Source organism: Stomoxys calcitrans, chromosome 1, assembly GCF_963082655.1.
Source record: "Stomoxys calcitrans chromosome 1, idStoCalc2.1, whole genome shotgun sequence".
Classification (NCBI taxonomy): Eukaryota; Metazoa; Arthropoda; class Insecta; order Diptera; family Muscidae; genus Stomoxys; species Stomoxys calcitrans.
In genome coordinates this window covers 256,092,398-256,108,018 of record NC_081552.1, presented here as the reverse complement: position 1 = coordinate 256,108,018, position 15,621 = coordinate 256,092,398, and positions in this window count along the sequence as shown.

Below are 15,621 nucleotides of genomic sequence, written 5' to 3'. Positions count from 1 at the left end.
AATACCTTTCATTTAAGGCCCATATTGAAATGAACGTCCAATATGTCTGTTTGGGGGGGGGGGGGGTTGTTTAGGGGTTGGGGCAGCCCAATGGGTACTAAGGCTCATATTTTAATACCATATTCGTATTCTACTCTCCAATACCTTTCATGTGATACCTATATTGTCCCGATCGGTCCACATTTGATTTTGGGTGGTGTTTTTGGCATAAGGGGGAGGGTCCGTCCCCCCTTCCGATACCGAAAAATTATATAGCCTATATTTCCTTCCAGAGTAACCTACATAATAGCGAAAATTTCGAAAAAAATCAGTTCTGCCCTTTTTCAATCTATACGGAACAAGCAAACCGAGTCCCATATATCCGTGATAGGCTAATGTGCCCATTTTGAACGTTTTTATAGGGGTGGGGGTGACCACTCACACTTCGACATGAATTTTTAGGCCAGGTTTGTTATCTACTCCCGCATACTTTTCATTTGATATCCATTTTGTTCTCATCGGTCCACTTTTGATTTTGGGTGGTGTTTTTGGGGTAAGGGTGGAGGGTCCGACCCCTTTCGTTATTAATAAATTATAAAGCCTATTCCTACTTCCTGACCATATTCGTAATCTTCACCCGAATACCTTTCATTTGAGTCCCATATTGTCATGTTCGTCAAATTAACCTATATTAAGGGGTTTTATGGCTGGGGCGGACCCCCAGGTACTTGGACCCAACTTATATTATGAAGTTCGTACTCTATTCCTGAATACCTTTCATTTAAATCCTATATTGCCCTGATCGGTCAACTTTTATTTTTGGGTAGTACTTTTGGTGTAAGCGGGAGGGTCCGCCCCGCTCCAGATATCAAAAAATTATGTAGCCTATGTTTCCTTCCAGACCAATCGACACAATCTGTGAAAATGTCAAGGTAATCGGTTCAGCCGTTTTTGAGTCTATACGGAACAAACAAACAAACCGACAAACACAAATTGTATTTTACATATATGCCTAGCTGAAACGGGCCCGATCCGATGCGCCATCTTTTACAATGAATGAAGTACAATTTACCTTTGAATGTTAATATGTGACTAGCATACGACTGGTCGCTTCACTGGCCCCAATGTCAAGTTGTAACTGTAATCGCAATTTTAAGAGCTTTAGAAAAACTCTAGTAGCCCGACATATACTGTCAAGATGTAACTGTATCCCATTTTGTGAGCTCTAATTCAATCCATTTTGTACGGTTTAGTACCTGAATGTACGAAAAAACTTTCTAGTCACCTATTCTGTATCTTCAGGCTCTAGCGCAATCCATAAGTACGTAATAGTACCTAATGTAACTTTTCCCATTTTCCGTATGTCTTTTTTAAACCCGTTTAAGCTGTCATTTCAGCTATTGCAGACTAAGTTAATGTCCTACTTTGTACTATACTTTATATACTGGTAAGGAGCAAAAGTATTCTAATTATGAGAGCCTTAGCTCAATACTTAAAAAAAAGTACCAATTTGTAGGATTTAGTACCTAGATGTACCAATCTCTTAAAATCTCCTAATCGCCAATAAATACTGTTTAGGTTTAATTCCATCCAAGTTTTGAGAGCTTTAGCTCAATCCGTAAAGAAAGTACCATGTTGTAGGTTTTAGTACCTAAATGGACGAATTTCAAAACAACAAGTAAAAAGGCGTTAAGTTCGGCCGGGCCTAGATTGGTTCAGATTTGGATATAGCTGCCATATAGACCGATACTCCGATTTAGGGTCTTAGGCCCATAAAAGTCACATTTATTATCCCATTTTGCTGAAATTTGGGACAGTGAGTTGTGGTAGTCACTTCGACATCCCCCGTCAAGTTGGCTCAGATCGGTTCAGATTTAGATATAGCTGCCATATATACCGATCCTCCGATTTAGGGTATTAGGCCCATAAGAGCCACATTTATTATCCGATTTTGCTGAAATTTGGGACATTGAGTTGTGTTGGGCCCTTCGACATCCTTCGTCAATTTGGTACAGATCGGTCCAGATTTGGATATAGCTGTGATATAGACCGATTCTCCGATTAAGGGGCTTAGGCCCATAAAAGCCACATTTATTATCCCATTTTGCCGAAATTTGGGACAGTAAGTTACGTTAGGCACTTCGACATTTTTCGCCAATTTTGCCCAGATCGGAACAGATTTGGATATAGCTGCCATATAGATCGATCCCTCGATTTAAGGGTTTGGACCCATAAAAGGCACATTTATTATCCGATTTAGCTGAATTTTGGGACAGAGAGTTATGTTAGGCACTACGACATCCTTCGTCAATTTGGCCCTGATCGGATCAGATTTGGATATAGCTGCCATATAGACCGATCCCTCGATTTAGGGTCTTAGGCCCATAAAAAGCTAAATTTCTTATCCGATTTTGCTAAAATTTGGGACAGTGAGTTGTGTTAGGCCCTTCGACATCCTCCGTTAATTTGGCTCAGATCGGTCCGTATTTGGATATAGCTGCCATACAGACCGATCCTTCGATTTAGGGTCTTTGGCCCATAAGAGTCACATTTAGTTATCCCATTTTGCTGAAATTTTAAACAGAGAGTTGTGTTAGGCCCTTCGACATCCCCCGTAAATTTGGCCCAGATCGGTCCAGATTTGGATATAGCTGCCATATAGACCGATCCCTCGATTTAGTGTCTTAGGCCCATAAAAGCTAAATTTCTTATCCGATTTTGCTGAAATTTGAGACAGTTAGTTTTGTTAGGACCTTCGACATATTTCTTCAATTTGGCCCAGATCGGTTCAGATTTGGATATAGCTGCCATACAGGCCGATCCTCCGATTTAGGGTCTTAGGCCCATAAATGCCACATTTATTATCCGATTTTGCTGAAATTTTTTGGCAGTGAGTTGTGTTAGGCCCTTCGACATCCCCCGTAAATTTGGCCCAGATCGGTCCAGATTTGGATATAGCTGCCATATAGACCGATCCCTCGATTTAGGGTCTTAGGCCCATAAAAGCCACATTTATTATCCGATTTTGCTGAAATTTGGGACAGAGAGTTGTGTTAGGCTCTTCGACATTTTTCGTCAATTTGGCCCAGATCGGTTCAAATTTAGATATAACTGCCATATAGACCGATTATCCGATTTAGGGTCTTGAGCCCATAAAAGACATATTTATTATCCGATTTTTCTGAAATTTGGGACAGAGAGTTGTGTAAGGTTCTTCGACATCCTTCGTCAATTTGGCTCAGATCGGTCCAGATTTGGATACAGCTGCCATATAGACCGATCCCTCGATTTAAGGTTTTGGGCCCATAAAAATCACATTTATTATCCCATTTCGCTGATATTTGGGACAGAGAGTTGACCCATAAAAGGCGTATTTATTGTCCAATATCGCCGAAATTTTGGACAGTGATTTGTGTTATGCTCTTCGACATAACACAATTTGGCCCAAATTGGTCCAGATTTGGATATAGCTGCCAAATTGACAGATATCTCAATTTAAAGACTTGGCCCCATAATAAGCGTATTTATAATCCGAATTCACTGAAATTTGACACCGTGACTTATGTTAGGCTCCTCGACATCCGTGTCGTATATGATTCAGATCGGTTTATTTTTAGACATATCTACTAAAAAGACCAATATTTTGTTATGCACTATTGAACCATGACTTGTACTTGTTAGTATTTGCTCCAAATTGGGACATATCGATACAACTGCTATGGGACATGCAATTTTTACCTAATTTGGTGGGTATCCAAAGTTCGCCCCGGCCGAACTGAATGCCTTTTTACTTGTTTTTACTACTTTTCCAAATGTTTTAATCGATATCTCATACCTAAACCGTTCCTGTAGTATAGACAAATCTTTTGATTAAGTGAAAAACTTCTACTCCTTTTAAATTTCAAAAAACACTATTAGGAATGCCATTTACAATCCAAAATGCAAACTCATGCATTTTTAATAAAACGTAATTGATTCCCTTGGCGGTTACTTATTTCTGATTGTAATTTACCCAAGCACGAATTTAAACATTTGGTCGACCGACATACATATAAAGAGTTGCCCTCGTTCAGAAGAAACTCTGCAGTCGATCTATCACCCAATGCTTTCGCAGGTGTACGTGTGTGTGTCTGTGTAACACACATTGGTACTGGACTTGTGTGGTCAGTATCTTAGTTTGTAATTAAGTAATGCTTAAGGGTAATTGCACTTGCATGTGTTTTGTGTTGTTGTTCTTGTTGTTGTTGTTGTTGTATTTTTATAGCATTTTTTCTTTCATTTATTTATTCGCTTCTGCTTTGTCTTCATGTTCATTTCATGAACTGCCCGGGAGGTACATGGAGCAAATCTTGTTTATTTGTACAAAGAAATATGTGACCTGTTAGTTGGTCGTCCCTGTCGTGCATGAATTGCTGCTGTTCTGACCAAGATAAGGATTAAATGAACATTCATGCAAACAAACAAAACTGTGAAAAGAGTGAAAAACGACAGCCAAGACTGTGTGTTGGATGTCATGCAGGTTTACACAAGGACCAAAGAATGTTTGCAAGTAATCCATTTAATTGTTGTTTGCTGGATTATTTAAATACGGAGTTTCTTCTTCTTCACTTGAATCAGGTAATTTTTTTCCTTCATATTGAAAGAGATGCTGGAAATTGCAGACAAATAAGCCGAACGAATTGCGCAACAAGAAAAAAAACCTCTGACACATGTTGGAGTTTTTGTAATCAAAATCTTTGCTAACTTTAAGAAAGTAATTTGAATATGAACTACTTTTAAAATTTCTCAAATGAAAATGAATTTTTAATTGTAAACAAGTAAAAAGGCGTTAAGTTCGGCCGGGCCGAACTTTGGATACCCACCACCTCGGGTATATATGTAAACCAACTTTCATCAAAATTCGGTGAAAATTTCATACCTTATCCTCATATACCTCATACCGATCTGAACTATATACGACACGGATGTCGAAAAGCCGAACATAAGTCACTGTGTCAAATTTCAGTGAAATCGGATTATAAATGCACCTTTTATGGGGCCAAGACTTTAAATCGAGATATCGGTCTACATGGCAGCTATATCCAAATCTGGACCGATTTGGGCCAAGTTGCATAAACATGTCGAAGAGCCTAACACTAAGCACTGTCCCAAATTTCGGCGAAATCGGACAATAAATGCCTCTTTTATGGGCCCTAAACCTTAAATCCAGAGATCGGTCTATATGGCAGCTATATTCAAATCTGGACCGATCTGGGCAAAATTGAAGAAGGACGTCGAAGAGCCTAACCAAACTCACTGTGTCAAATTTCAGCGACATCGGACCATAAATGCGTCTTTTATGGCCCCAAAACCTAAAACCTAGATATCGGTCTATATGGCAGCTATATCCAAATCTGGACAGATATGTGCGATGTTGCAGAAGTATGTCAAGGGGCTTAACTTAACTCACTGTTCCAAATTTCGGGAACATCGGGCAATAAATGAGCATTTTATGGGCCCAAAACCATAAATCAAGAAATCGGTCTATATGGCAGCTATATCCAAATTTGAACCGATCTGGACCAAATTGAAGAAATATGTCAAAGGGCCTAACACAACTCACTGTCCCAAATTTCAGCATAATCGGATAATGAATGTGGCTATTATGGGCCTTACACCATAAATCGGAGGATCGATCTATATGGCAGCTATATCCAAATCTGGACCGATCTGAGCCAAATTAACGAAGGATGTCGATGGGCCTTACACAATTCACTGCCCCGCATTTCATCAAAATCGGATAATAAATGTGGCTTTTATGGGCCTAAGACCCTAAACCGGAAGATCGGTCTATATGGCAGCTATATCCAAATCTGAACCGATCTGGACCAAATTAAAGAAGCATCTCAAAGGGCCTAAAACAACTCACTGTCTCAAATTTCAGCGAAATCGGACCATAAATGTGGCTTTTATGGGCCTTAGACCCTAAATCGGAAGATCGGTCTATATGGCAGCTATATCCAAATCTGGACCGATCGGAGCCAAATTAACGAAGGATGTTGAAGGGCCTAACACAACTCCCTGTCCCAAATTTCAACAAAATCGGATAATAAATGTGGCTTTTATGGGCCTAAGACCCTAAATCGGCGGATCGGTCTATATGGGGGCTATATCAAGATATAGTCCGATATAGCCCATCTTCGAACTTAACCTGCTTATGGACAAAAAAAGAATCTGTGCAAAATTTCAGCTCAATATCTCTATTTTTAAAGACTGTAGCGTGATTTCAACAGACAGACGGACAGACGGACGGACATGTCTAGATCGTCTTAGATTTTTACGCTGATCAAGAATATATATACTTTATAGGGTCGGAAATGGATATTTCGATGTGTTGCAAACGGAATGACAAAATGAATATACCCCCATCCTTCGGTGGTGGGTATAAAAAATTTAATTATAAGAAATTTAATTGAATTGATTCGGCCGAACATAGGATACCCACCGCCTCGAATGTATATATTAACCACCTTTCGTCATAATACGGTAAAATGCATCATTTATGAACCCATAGCATCTATAACTGAATATAGTCTGATCTCCACCATATTCAGTTAGGTTATGTAAGGGTCTAAGGGTATGTAGTAGGCCACCGTAGCGCAGAGGGGTTAGCATGTCCGCCTATGACGCTGAACGCCTGGGTTCGAATCATCAGAAAAAAATTTTCAGCGGTGGCTTTCCCCTCCTAATGCTGGCAACATTTGTGAGGTTATACGCCATGTAAAACTTCTTTCAAAAGAGACCGATCGGAATGATATAAGGCACGGATGTCGACGAGCTTAATAAGGCACTCTGTGCCAAATTCAACGAAATTTTGCAAAAGTTGAGCATTTTATAGCTTCTAGACTTTAAATCGGGAGATCGGAATATATGGTAGCTATATCTAAATATAGACCTATTCGAGCCATCAAAGAGCCTAACACGAGTAAAAAATATGATTTTATGGTCCCAAGACCTTAAGACGAAGACTTTACAGGTTTCGAGTTTTAATGACAGATATCTATAAAAAATTCATAACGTCAATCTTTGAAGCGATTAGTTTATAATTTGTAAGCTGGCGCCCGAGCATAGACCTGCCCCATTTTCAGCTTTTAATTTGGGGCTTCTGAGCGTGAACTTTGTTAGTTGAGAAATTCAATTCATTTCTACCTTTCACTTTTCTTGAATATCTGCTGTTTTTCCAAAAGTCCCAGCACTTTACAGAAAAATGCAGCTCTGAACAGCTACTTTGCATAATGGCGCCCGAGAAAGACCTTTATAGGCCTAGAATTTTGAGTTAAAAAGCCAGGTTTCGATTGGATTTTTGCTTAAAATTTGTATGTTGGCGCCCGGTCCCCTGGGCAGCAGTGTTGGCAGCATTCCCAATTCCCTCCTTCAGCCAGGTCTGCCGTTATTGTGATATCACAATGGACCAAAATAGTCTAAGTGAGTCTGCATAGTAAACAGTCTGTCATTCTACCCTAAACTATGCTGGCGCCCGAGCATAGACCTACCCCATTGGATTCTGGTTATGTCAGTTTATAAATTAAGCTAAAGGGTGATTTTTTTGAGGTTAGGATTTTCATGCATTAGTATTTGACAGATCACGTGGGATTTCAGACATGGTGTCAAAGAGAAAGCTGCTCAGTATGCTTTGACATTTCATCATGAATAGACTTACTAACGAGCAACGCTTGCAAATCATTGAATTTTATTACCAAAATCAGTGTTCGGTTCGAAATGTGTTCATTCACCGTAACGTTGCGTCCAACAGCATCTTTGAAAAAATACGGTAGAGCAAGAATTGATACCCATTTTTGGCAAAATTATCTGCGGGTCTACCCATTTTACAATTTTTTAGTGACCATCGAAATATGGGACTCAAATAAAGGTATTTGGGTGTGGAATACGAATTTGATATCCAAATGTAGGACCATGTATTTAGGATATCACCCCTTTCCCAAAACACCCCCAAAGGGAAAACATTTTTCGGCCATGCCAACATGTGGCTCAAATGAAAGGTATTTGAGATTAGAAAACGAATTTGATAACCTATTTGGGGGATAACCATGTGTTTGGGGGACCACCTCTCCCCCGAAAACACCACTAAATCAGACATCATGAGAATATCGGGCTCAAATGAAGTGTTTTAAGAAAGATCATATGGGATTCAGACAAAGGCACTTATATTGTTAAACTGTTAGTTTATTGTTTGTTTTTCACTAAAAGATCTTTAATTGTCGAAAATAAATATTCCAAGGAAACTTTTGTTCCATATAAAGTAAAAGAAGGCGCAGCGGAGCGGGCCCGGGTCAGCTAATGCTTAATAAAAACACCCTATAGCTTTTATGTATCAATAAAACGAAACCTTCTTTGAAACTGTACATGTAGAATTTCACGAGGATCAGGTATATATTGAGTTGCCCAAAAAGTAATTGCGGATTTTTTTGAAAGAAAGTAAATGCATTTTTAATAAAACTTAGAATGAACTTTAATCAAATATACTTTTTTTACACTTTTTTTCTAAAGCAAGCTAAAAGTAACAGCTGATAACTGACAGAAGAAAGAATGCAATTACAGAGTCACAAGCTGGGAAAAAATTTGTCAACGCCGACTATGTGAAAAATCCGCAATTACTTTTTGGCCAAACCAATATATATATACTCTGGAAGGTCGGATATGTGTATTTCAATGTGTTTCAAACGGAATGATTAAATGAATATCTATGCTATCCTATGGTGGTAGGTATAAAAGTACAAAAAAAAAATATCCCATCAAAAAGATTTTAATACCGTACTACTTATTCTTTAGTCTTCATCAAAGATGCAATCAATTATTTTCACAAAAAAGTAAACATCATGACTCCTCGATAATGAATTATGAAAAGATTTGGTGTTGACATATTGAACATGTAAAGATTACCAATTTCATGCAGGAAATTACAATGCTTCATAACTGGTGTTTTCAAGAGTAATATGTAAACGTTACGAATGCCGAAGCTAACTGCAGTCCTTTGGAGTAAAATGATATAAGAAATTGGGGAGCAAACAAGCCCAGGGCTATTTTAAATTGGATTTTGTTCCCAAACGGTAGTCACGTGTGAAGTTTTTAATTTCCTTTGCGCAAATAAAAAGAACAAGTAAAAGTGTGCCAAGTTCGGTCGCACCGAATCTTGGGAAGCCACCACCATGGATTCTGCTCAAATATGTGAGCTATATCTGGTTATAGACCGATTTGGACCGTATTTAGTCTTAACAGAGCTTCCAGGGTCTTAAGAAGTCAATTCGGGGGATCGGTTTATATGGAAGCTATATCAGATTCTTCACCGATTTGAATCGTACTTAGCATAATGGTTGGAAGTTATAACGGAACATTATGTGCAAATTTTAGCCACATCGTAGAGGAATTACGGCTTCCAGGGGCTTAAGAAGTCAAATCGGGAAATCGGTTTATATGGGAGCTCTGCGCAAATCTGAACCGAAATGGTCCCCAATGACCTATGACATCAATGTTCGACAGCTATCGTGATTTCGACAGACGGACAGACGGGCTAGATTTATATTTTGAGGTATTGCAAACGGAATGACGAAATTAGTATACCCCCATCCTATGGTGGAGGGTATAAAAACGGATATACCGATGTGTTGCATATGGAATGACCAAAAGAACATACCCCTCATCCTATGGTGGTGGGTATAAAAATCACAAAAAACGAAGTGGCAGATATGGAAAAATGTAAAAATTGGAAAAGGAAAGGCAAAACAAGTAAAAGCGTGCTAAGTTCGGCCGGGCCGAATCTTATATAACCTCCACCATGGATCGCATATGTCGAGTTCTTTTCCCGGCATCTCTTCTTAGGCAAAAAAAGGATATAAGAAAAGATTTGCTCTGCTATTAGAGCGATATCAAGATATGGCCCGGTTTGGACCACAATTAAATTATATATTGGAGACCTGTGTAAAATTTCAGCCAATTCGTAAAAGAATTGCGCCCATTGGGGCTCACGAAGTAAAATAGAGAGAACGATTTATATGGGATCTGTATCGGGCTATAGACCGATTCAGACCGTAATAAACACGTTTGTTGATGGTCATGAGAGGATCCATCGTACAAAATTTCAGGCATATCGGATAATAATTGCGACCTCTAGGGGTCAAGAAGTCAAGATCCCAGATTGGTTTATATGACAGCTATATCAGGTTATGAACCGATTCGAACCTGATTTGACACAGTTGTTGAAAGTAAAAATAAAATACGTCATGCAAAATTTCAGCCAAATCGGATAGGAATTGCGTCCTCTAGAAGCTCAAGAAGTCAAATCCCCAGATCTGTTTATATGACAGCTATATCAAGTTATGGACTGATTTCAACCATACTTGGCACAGTTGTTGGATATCATAACGAAATACTTCTTGCAAAAATTCATTCAAATCGGATAAGAATTGTGCCCTCTAGAGGCTCAAGAAGTCAAGACCCAAGATCGGTTTATATGGCAGCTATATCAGGTTATGGACCGATTTAAACCATACTTGGCACAGTTGTTGGGTATCATAACAAAACACGTCGTGCGAAATTCCATTCCAATCGGATAATAATTGCGCCCTCTAGAGGCTCAAGAAGTCAAGACCCAAGATCGGTTTATATGGCAGCTATATCAAAACATGGACCGATATGGCCCATTTACAACACCAACCGACCTACACTAATAAAAAGTATTTGTGCAAAATTTCAAGCTGCTAACTTTAGTCCTTCGGAAGTTAGCGTGCTTTCGACAGACAGACGGACGGACGGACGGACGGACAGACGGACGGACATGGCTAGATTGACATAAAATGTCACGACGATCTAGAATATATATACTTTATGGGGTCTTAGACGAATATTTCGAGTAGTTACAAACAGAATGACGAAATTAGTATACCCCCCATCTTATGGTGGAGGGTATAAAAAAGCGCATATCGGACTGATAATACACTACACCTCTGAGTCTCTCCACTTATATAAATCAAATGGACATCAAGTTTATAAACATCGTCGCAAAATTGCATATCGACAAAAGGATACATATGGGACATAAATTGGATTGCCCAAAAAGTAATTGCGGATTTTTTAAAAGAAAGTAAATGCATTTCTAATAAAACTTAGAATGAACTTTAATCAAATATACTTTTTTTACACTTTTTTTCCAAAGCAAGCTAAAAGTAACAGCTGATAACTGACAGAAGAAAGAATGCAATTACAGAGTCACAAGCTGTGAAAAAATTTGTCAACGCCGACTATATTAAAAATACGCAATTTCTTATTGGGCAACCCAATATAAAGGGTGATTTTTTAGCGATTATCTTTTTGGCAACACTGGTTTAAACAGCTCACGCACGTCTCGTTTTTTGTTTCATTTTCAAACATCTTCAGTTTGGTCTATAATTTAACCATGAATAGTCTTCTACACTAAGAACGATTGTAAAATTTTTCAATTTTATTATCAAAATGGGTGTTCTGTGAAGAAAGTTCATCGCGCGCTTCTTCCATTCTTACATGACGAAGCTAATTTTAAGTTCAATGGTTACAAAAATAAGCAGAATTGTCGATTTTGGAGTGAAGCTCGGCCAAAAGCATTGCGAGAGCTATCAATGCATGCAGAAAAAGTCACAGTTTGGTGAGGTTTATAGGCTGGTGACATCACTGGACCGTACTTCTTCAAAGATGATGCGATTCGTAACGTAACTGTGAATGGTTAGCGCTACCCTAAGATGATATGATATGATGATATGATATGATATGAATTATTGTTTCAACAAGACGGTGTCACATGCCACACAATGCGCGTTACAATGGACTTATTGAGTGGCGAGTTCGGTGAACATTTTGTTTTACGTCCGGAGAAGATCTTTTGGCCGCCTAGATCGTGCGATTTAATGCCTTTAGATAATTTTTTGTAAAGCCATGCTAAAGCTCATGTCTATACAGACAACCCCGCTTCAATTGACCCATTGAAAGACAACATTGAAGCATTTATTCGTAAGATACCGGCCGAAATGTTAGAAAGAGTATGCCAAAATTGAACTAAGCGGACCATTTGAGGTGTATTCACGGTCAACATTTTCATGAAATAATCTTCAAACGTTAAATTATATGGACCTTACTATCGATTCAAATAAAGATTTTAAGTATTTCTCTGAAATTTATGTGGGGTTTTTATACCCTCCATAGGATGGGGGTATACTAATTTCGTCATTCTGTTTGTAACACCTCGAAATAGGCGTCTAAGATCCTATAAAGGGAATATAATCTTGATCGTCATGACATTTTAAGTCGATCTAGCCATATCCGTCTGTCCGTCCGTCTGTATGTCGAAAGCCCGCTAACTTTTGCTTAAAATTTTGCATAAATACAATTCCTTCTATTAGTGTAGGTCGGTTGTGATTGGTCCATGTTTTGATATATGATGGGTCCATGTTATGATATAGCTGCCATATAAACCGATCTGGGGTCTTGACTTCTTCAGCCTCTAGAGAACGCAATTCTCGTCCGATTTGACAGAAATTTTGCACTTTGTGTTTTGGTATCACTTCCAACAACTGTGTCAAGTATGGTTCAAATCGGCTCATAACCTAATATAGCTGTCATATAAACCGATCTGGGATATTGAGTTCTTGAGCCTCTAGAGGGCGAAATTCTTATCCGATTTGGCAGAATATTTGTACAATGTCTTCTGATATCACGCTATAGTCTTTAAAAAAGAGATATTGAGCTGAATATTGTATAGGTTCTTTTTTTGTCCACAAGCAGGTTAAGTTCGAAGATGGGCTATATCCGACTATATGTTGATATAGCCCCCATATAGACCGATCGGCCGATTTAAGGTCTTAGGCCCATAAAAGCCACATTTATTATCCGATTTTGCTGAAATTTTGGGACAGTGAGTTGTGTTAGGCCCTTCGGCATCCTTCGTTAATTTGGACCAGATCGGTTCAGATTTGAATATAGCTGCCATACATACCGATCCGCCGATTTAGGGTCTGAGGCCCATAAAAGCCATATTTATTATCCGATTTTGCTGAAATTTGGGATAGTGAGTCGTGTTAGGCTCCTCGGCATCCTTCGTTAATTTGGCCCTGATCGGTTTAGATTTGGATATAGCTGCCATATATACCGATCCTCTAAATTAGGGTCTTAGGCCCATAAAAGCCACATTTATTATCCGATTTTGCTGTAATTTGGGACAGTGAGTTGTGTTAGGCTCTTCGACATCCGTCGTCAATTTGACACTGATTGGTTCAGATTTGGATATAGCTGCCATATATACCGATCCTCAGATTTAGGGTCTTAGGCCCATGAAAGCTACATTTATTGTCCGATTTTGCTGAAATATGGTACAGTGAGTTGTGTTAGGCCCTTTGACATCCTTCGTCAATTTGGCCCAGTTCGGTCCAGATTTGGATATAGCTGCCATATATACCGATCCTCCGATTTAGGGTCTTAGGCCCATAAAAGCCACATTTATTATCCGATTTTGCTGAAATTTGGGACAGTGAGTTGTGTTAGGCCCTTCGACATCTTTCGTCAATTTTACCCTGATCGGTTCAGATTTGGATATAGCTGCCATATATACCGATCCTCCCCCCAATGTCGCCGAAATATGGGACAGTGGGTTAAGTTATGCCCCTTGACATACTTCTGCATTATGTTACAGATCGGTCTAGATTTGGATATAGCTGCCATATAGACCGATCTTTCGGCTTTAGGTTTTGGGGCCATAAAAGGCACATTTATTGTCCAATTTCACGGAAATTCGGGACAGTGCGTTGTGTTAGACTCTTCGACATTTTTCTGAAACTTGGCCCAAATCGGTCCAGATTTGGATATAGCTGCTATATAGACCGATATCTCGATTTAAAGTTTTGGCCCCATAAGAGGCGCATTTATAATCCGATTTCACTGAAATTGGACACAGTGACTTATGTTAGGCTTTTCGACATCAATGTTGAATAAGGTTCAAATCGGAATGAAAAGATCCTACGAAATTATGGCTACTGGAGCTCTAATAGGCCAATTCCATTGATAGTTTTATCTAAACCAGGACCGATTTTTTCCAAAATAGCGGCCGTTTTTAGGATGTGCAAAATTTTATAATAATTGCACAACAAATACGGCCTGCACCTTGAATACAAGGATACATGGACAGAAAGACAGGTATACCTAAATGAAGAATCAAGTGAAAGGAAAATATTTAAGTCGTTTAAGCCGACCTTTTAATATTTTACTCCAAAGTCGATGGAAAACGCCTTTATTTTGTGTTGAAACCTACACATACCCTATAGGTACCAATTTGGAGGTGTATCTAATTCCGAACCAATTTTGATGAATCTCAAAAGCCATCATTTGGATGCAGCAGAGTAACAAAACACCACAAATTGGATAAGGATTGCGCCCTCTAGAGGCGGTTTACAGGCAGCTTTATCAAAACATGTACCGATTTGGCCCATTTACAAATCCAAACGACCTACACTAATAAGAAGGACATGACTAGAACAACTTAGACTGTCATGACAATCAAAATTATATATTCGGTGGGGTCTAAGACCACTGTTTAGGGGCATTACAAAGCCATCCTATGATGGAGGTTATACATATGTAACTCCTCAGATCTTAGCCAATAACCATGTACTGAACGAAGCAATTATTAATTTTGGAGTTGGCAAAAAAAAAACAAACAAACAAATTGAGCCATCTCTTTCCACAATCGAGTTTAGTTCTTTGCTTACCAGACCCATTATGTAAATTTAACCATAAATCACCTTCAATGACTCCTGCTCTCTCTCCCTGCCTTCAAGCAAAAAACTTCTGATTAAGAAACACTTTCTTTATATAAATAAATAATTTCCAAGTACAACCCCTTGACCTTTTGCATTACCTCTAACTTCATCAAATGATGTGGTATCTAGAAAATGGATATCGTTAGAAAATCCATTGTGGATAAGGAAAACAATCGCATCAACCTCAATCTCAACCTCAACCCTAGCATTCAATTTTTCAGTTCAGTTTTTGGCCAAAAAGAAAACCAAAGGCAGCATGCTAACCACAACAACAACAACAAAAAACTGTGAAGAGAGAAAAAAGAGAACTATGAATGTGTAAAACAACCGGAAATTATTTCATCAGTTTGAGGTAAAGGGTGAACGAGAGGAAGAAAGCTTTATAGAAAAACTCCTCGCTTTATCCAACACCAGGCTACATAAAAACAACTTAAAATCTTTCATTTTAAGAGGATTGGAAGCATTATGGTTTTTATTGTCAGAACTCTAAAAAAAAAGTCTCAGTTTCAGTGAAATCGGGCAATGAATCTACTTTTTATGGGATAATGAGCCTAAACTGGAAGATGGGTTTATATGGCAGCTATATCTAAATCTGGACCGATCTGGGCCAAACTACAGGAGGATGTCGAAGGGCCTAACGCAACTCGCTGTTCCAAATTTCGGCGACATCGGACAATAAATGCGCCTTTTATGGGCCCAAAATGCACCTTTTATGGGCCCAATCGAGAGATCGATCTATATGGCAGCTATATTCAAATCTGGACCGATCTGGGGCAAACTGCAGAAGGACATCGAATGTCTAACACAA